Source organism: Schistocerca nitens, chromosome 9, assembly GCF_023898315.1.
Source record: "Schistocerca nitens isolate TAMUIC-IGC-003100 chromosome 9, iqSchNite1.1, whole genome shotgun sequence".
Lineage (NCBI taxonomy): Eukaryota > Metazoa > Arthropoda > Insecta > Orthoptera > Acrididae > Schistocerca > Schistocerca nitens.
In genome coordinates this window covers 371033448-371040056 of record NC_064622.1, presented here as the reverse complement: position 1 = coordinate 371040056, position 6609 = coordinate 371033448, and the positions used below count along the sequence as shown (strand labels likewise).

The window sequence follows — 6609 nt, the reverse complement described above, 5'->3', positions numbered from 1 at the left end:
ACGTGTATGGATACAACCTTATGAATCTATGGACACTGCATGTCATCAGGGGCTCAAGCCGATGGAGGCCCTGTAATGGTGTGGGGCGTATGGAGTTGGAGTGATATGGGACCCCTGATACGTCTAAATTCGAGTCTGACAGGTGAGACATATGTAAAAATCCTGTCCGATCGGCTGCATTCATTCATGTCCATTGTGCTTTCCGACAGACTTGAACAATTTCAGCAGGACAATGCGACGCCCCACAGGTTTATAATTGCTACAGATTGGCTGATTTTAAAGAGTTCCGCTGGCCACCAAACTCCCCAGACATGTATGGAATGAATGAGATTTTCACTCTGCAGTGGAGTGTGCGCTGATATGAAACTTCCTGGCAGATTAAAACTGTCTGCCGAACCGAGACTCGAACTCGGGACCTTTGCCTTTCGCGGGCAAGTGCTCTACCAACTGAGCTACCCAAGCACGACTCACGCCCCCTCCTCACAGCTTTACTTCTACCAGTATCTTGTCTCCTACCTTCCAAACTTTACAGAAGGTTCGCTGGAGAGCTTCTGTAAAGTTTGGAAGGTAGGAGACGAGGTGTTGGCAGAAGTGAGGCTGTGAGGACGGGGCGTGAGACGTGCTTGGGTAGCTCAGTTGGTAGAGCACTTGCCCGCGAAAGGCAAAGGTTTCGACTTCGAGTCTCGGTCCGGCAGACAGTTTCAATCTGCCAGGAAGTTTCATGTATGGAATGACTTGCAACGTGCTGTTCAGAAGAGATCTCCTACCCCTCACACTCTTACGGATTTATGGAGTGCCGTGTAGGGTTGGTGGTATCAGTTCCCTTCAGCACTACTTCAGACATTAGTCGAGTCCCTGCCACGTCGTGTTGCGGAAGCTTCTGCGGGGGGCCTACACGATATTAGACATGTGTACCATTTTGTTTGGCTCTTCAGTGTACGATCAGAAAAGAGCGGGTATTTCAAATACGCAAACATCAAAAACCCGATGTTTCCAGCCCTTTTGCCCTCCTTCTCCCCTTAAGACACTGTGCCGGTTAGAGGAACTCATCGCTGAAGTGGCCGGTGAGAGGTGATGGGAGGGAGCGGTGTGCCACTGTGCGAGTGGCTCTACACGGCGGGGAGCGGGGCGGCGGCGAGCGCGGTGTGGGCCGGCGGGCGGCGCGGCGCCAGCGCCTCACAATGCGGCCCACGCGCCCATTCAGAGCCCGCGCTGGCGCAGACAGCCGCTGCCGGCGGGGCCACGCTGCACGCTGCAGCGAGGCCGCGGCCGCCGGCTCGCGGAAAACGAGCGCAGCGCAGCGCAGCGCTGTGTGCCGTGAGCACGGCCCGCCTTTTGTCCGACACGCGCACCCGCCAGGGGCCCGGCCTCCGCTTTCCATATGAATGCGATTTCACGCGCCTCGACGAGACGGGCGACGCGGCCGGGCGTCGTAACACCCCCCACCAGACGCCCACAGCACACGCCGGCCAAAGCCGCGCCGCTGTGCGATGCGTTCCGCTCTTTATTTCTCTCCGAGTTTCCCTCGCCGCTTTTCCTTTCCGTCGCCGCCTGCTGCCAGAGAGGTCAAGGTTTCTTTGTTTCTTCGTGTCAGCGTCTCGATGGCCACGCCCTGCCCGACACGTCGCGCGCAACTAAGCGACCGAAGAGCCGAAGTGGCACGCGTGGCTCTGGGGTTCGTTTCCGAGATGTGGACGAAGCTGACAGTTTCTTACTGTCTTCCAATCGCAGGTCTGACTTACCGCAATCCCCTTTTTAACGTGCCACAGCTACCTACGATTTTAATACAGTACTGGCCATTAAAATTGCTACACCAAGAAGAAATGCAGATGATAAACGGGTACTCATTAGACAAATATATTATACTAGAAATGATATGTGATTACATTTTCACGCAATTTGGGTGCATAGATCCTGAGAAATCAGTACCCAGAACAACCACATCTGGCCGTAATAACGGCCTTGATACGCCGATGCATTAAGTCAAACAGAACTTGGATGGTGTGTACAGGTACAGCTGCCCATCCAGCTTCAACACGATACCACAGTTCATCAAGAGTAGTGACTGGCGTATTGTGACGAGCCAGTTGCTCGGCTACCATTGGCCAGACGTTTTCAGTTGGTGAGAGACTAGGAGAATGCGCTGGCTAGGGCAGCAGTCGAATATTTTCTGTATCCAGAAAGGTCCATACAGGACCTGCAACATCCAGTCGTCCAGTATCCTGCTGAAATGTAGGGTTTCGCAGGGATCGAATGAAGGGTAGAGCCACGGGTCGTAACACATCTGAAATGTAACATCCACTGTTCAGAGTCCCGTCAATGCGAACAAGAGGTGACCGAGACGTGTAACCAATGGCAACCCATACCATCACGCCAGGTGATATGCCAGTATGGCGATGACGAATACACGCTTCCAATATGCGTTCACCGCGATGTCGCCAAACACGGATGCGACCATCATGATGCAGTAAACAGAACCTGGATTCATCCGATAAAATGACGTTTTTCCATTCGTGCACTCAGGTTCGTCGTTGAGAACACCATCGCAGGCACTCCTGTCTGTGATGCAGCGTCGAGGGTAACCACAGCCATGGTCTCCGAGCTGATAGTCGATGATGCTGAATATGTCGTTGAACTGTTCGTGCATATGGTTGTTGTCCTGCAAACTTCCCCATCTGTTGACTCAGGGATCGAGACATTACAGTCATGCGGATAAGATCCCTGTCATCTCGACTGCTAGTGATACGAGGCCGTTGGGATTCAGCACGGCGTTCCGTATTACCCTCCTGAACCCACCGATTCCATATTCTGCTAACAGTCATTGGATCTCGACCAATGCGAGCAGCAATGTCGCGATACGATTAACCGCAATCACTATTGGCTACTTTCCGACTTTTATCAAAGGAGTGGGAATGTGATGGTACGCATTTCTCCTCCTTACACGAGGCATGACAACAACGTTTCATCAGGCAATTCCGGTCAACTGCTGTTTGTGTGTGAGAAATCGGTTGGTAACTTTCCTCATGTCAGCACGTTGTAGGTATCGCCACCGGCGCCAACTTTGTGTGAATGCTCTGAAAAGCTGATCATTTGCATATCACAACAACTTCTTCCTGTCGGTTAAATTTCGCGTCTGTAGCACGTCATCTTCGTGGTGTAGCAATTTTAATGGCCAGTAGTCTAATAACAACATTCTCTAGACAGAAATGTGTTGGTGACTGTAATTCATGCCAGCGTATTACGTGTAAAACTTTACTTCCGCTGTTTTGCAATAATGGCTGTAGCGGCAAGTAGCGCTGCAGGTGGTATATCGAGAGTGTCGTAAAACAAGCTTCGGCATTTTTAAACATGTTGTTGTTGTGGTCTTCAGTACTGAGACTGGTTTATGCAGCTCTCCATGCTGCTCTATCCTGTGCAAGCTTCTTCATCTCCCAGTGCCTATTGCAACCTAAATCCTTCTGAATCTGCTTAGTGTATTCATCTCTTGGTCTCCCTCTACGATTTTTACCCTCCACCCTGCCTTCCAATACTAAACTGCAAATCCCTTGATGCCTCAGAATATGCCCTACCAACCGATCCCTTCTTCTAGTCAAGTTGTGCCACAAACTCCTCTTCTCCCCAATTCTATTCAATACCTCCCCATTAGTTATGTGATATACCCATCCAATCTTCAGCATTCTTCTGTAGAACCACATTTCCAAAGCTTCTATTCTCTTCTTATCTAAACTATTTATCGTAAACGTTTCACTTCGATACATGCTACACTCCATACAAATACTTTCAGAAACGACTTCCTGACAGTTAAATCTATACTCGATGCTAACAAATTTCTCTTCTTCAGAAACGCTTTACTTGCCGTTGCCAGTCTACATTTTATAATCTCTCTACTTCGACCATCATCAGTTATTTTGCTCCTCAAATAGCAAATCTCAATTACTACTTTAAGCAACAACGAAACAAATTTTTCATCTGAAAACTGGTAGTAAAAAAAATACTTGCTGCAGTACTTCAGGCATATTATAAAACGCAATACACGGGCTTATACAGTGTGGTCCTATACATTCTGCAAAGCTTGTAAGGGTGTTGCAGGGGTAGGTTGTACTGAGAAACAACTGCCCAGAAAAAATTCGATACTTTGCGCCGTTTCTGAATTAATTAGGACTGAAGATAGCCAGTCAGACTGTTGTGCGGTAAAAGTCAAGCGATACATTATTGTCAGCTGTTCTCACGGCGTATATGATAGCGCACGAGACCGCTTAGCTGTTTGCTGGGGTTCGATTCTTACTAGTGGCCCATGCCAAATTCTGTATCGCTCTCTTGTTAAATTTAGGAAACCAAACAAAAGACTTATTTGGCGACACTGTCTCTGGCGGTCCGCTTGAATTTGTGGGCAATGGCCTGATTGGCTAACTTCAGTGTTAATTAACTCGGAACGGGCGCAATGTATCGAATTTCTTTCTGAATAATTATTTTTGCACGACCTATGCTGCATCATCCTTCCAAGCTTTTCGGACTATTTCTGATCACACTCCATATCCGATTAGCACAATCACTCACCAACACTGGCAACAAACTGAAGACTGACGGTCAATTTCGAAACAATGTTACGACAAATTCTGAAAGTTACAGTAACAGCAACTTCGTAACCAGTATTGTTTTCTCCTTAACTGCTACGTAAGATATTTACGTGGACTGTAGGAAAATCGTAAAAGAAGAGAGTTGAAGCATTTGAGATATAGTGCACAGAAGAATGTCGAAAATTAGATGAACTGATAAGGCAAGAAATGAGGAGATTCACCGTAGAATCGGCGAGCAAAGGAATATATGGAAAATACTGACATGAAGAAGGGACATGATGGTACGGCATGTGTTAAGATATTATCACGTAGAAGAAGGTGTAATTAGATGAATGACGAACGCTAACTTCACTTAACGAAGGTTTACCCAGCACTTGCACATACAAGAGCGCGGAGCGAACTGCCTCAGGCCAGAACACATACGGTATATATACAGTTATATAACATTCCAGTACAGTGATTCTTGATATTTGTGGATACTTCTAGAATGTACTCGAACCGAATACTGAAATTAAAATTTTTCAGTTCAGGTGAGTTTTGTATTCACGACCCTGCATGCAACAATCTAGTATCATAACCGCTACACCACGGCGACTGTGCTACTTATGTTCTTCTGCGACGTTCCTCCCTCCTTAAGACAACAGCGTCTCGGTGTTACGTCGTCCTAGTCCAGAAACGAGTCATCGGTCCTGCATACTCCGACTCCCAATGACTGACGTTCGCCTTTGCGGTGATCTTCTTTGAACTTCCTTTGCCACTGCGCTCCTCGTCACCTTTCCGCTTTTTGCCTGTCGCTGGAGCTTCGAATTTACCTTGGGTTGCAGGATCCTTACAGGGCTTCGTTCAAAGGACGACACTCCAAAATAAACGTAACCAGAAAAATATCTTGCGGATCCTGTCGTACGTCTTAATAAAACCTAAATTTTCGGCCTCAGGTGTGTCATAGAATTTCTGTAGAACATCTAAGAGCGTGTGTTTAGGATTTACTGGTAGCCACCTCTTTTTGCAAAGTAACCCATTAACTACCTTAAATTGTCCTTTCACATCATCAGGCCGATTAAAGGCAAGCATAATTTCTGATATCTTGGCGTCCTTCTTCTGCTCGGCAGAGAGATCCTGGAGTGCAGCGAGACAGTCATTATCTTCATCCAAGTCTTGATGGTCTTGCACGGGGTTCCTTGAGAGACAGTCGGCATCTTGGTGTTTTTTTCCACTTTTGTACACGGTGATAATGTCATACTCTTGAAGACGTAGTGCCCTCCTGCCGAGTCGTCCTGTTGGATCCTTAAGACCTGTCAAACAACAAAGTGAATGATGGTCTGTAAGAACCGTGAATGGCCTTCCATAGAGATACTGTCGAATTTTGCACATGGCCCAGATTACAGCAAGACATTCTCTTTCCGTAGTCGAGTAATTTCTCTCGGCTTTTGTAAGTGTCCTAGAAGCATAGGCTATAACGTTCTCTCTTCCATCCGAAATTTGCACCAGAACAGCACCGATCCCATATCCACTGGCATCTGTGTGTAGTTCTGTAGGTGCTCTCTCATCATACAGACCAAGTACTGGGTCAGTCGTCAGCGCTTTTCGCAGAACATCGAAGTAATCTTGTTGAGCACCACCCCAGATGAATTTAGCATCGGCTATTAACAACGTACCGTATCAAACAGACTGCTGATGACTTACGATGCAAAGAAAAAGCTTTAAAAGTAAATCTCCGAATAAAAACCCTCTAAAATGATACGTGATCAGTTAGTTTGGCACACATTTATCTTCCGACATTACGTTGGAGCAACTGGCACACTAAACTCTACTCATTGAAATAGTTCACCTGTACTGAACCATCTGTTTCACAATCTTGCCGCTATCAGGGTTGCAAATACCTAAAAGCAATCAAATGGTGACAAGCTTCGTAAATTAACCTCTCAATATACATCTAAAGTCTTTTGCATCACATACACGACAGAGGGCTGTAGACGTATGTAAGCAAAAGAAAACTAAAAGTAAGACCAATTTTAAAACAGAGGGCGAACAA

At 46.9% G+C, this 6609-nt stretch overlaps 1 non-coding gene across 1 annotated transcript; it reads right to left on the bottom strand.

The window, feature by feature from the left end:
- Nucleotides 1-388: 388 nt before the first annotated feature.
- On the bottom strand, nt 389-463 carry Trnas-cga (transfer RNA serine (anticodon CGA)). Its single transcript has one exon. It is a non-coding gene; the product is annotated as a tRNA-Ser (tRNA).
- Nucleotides 464-6609: the final 6146 nt, after the last annotated feature.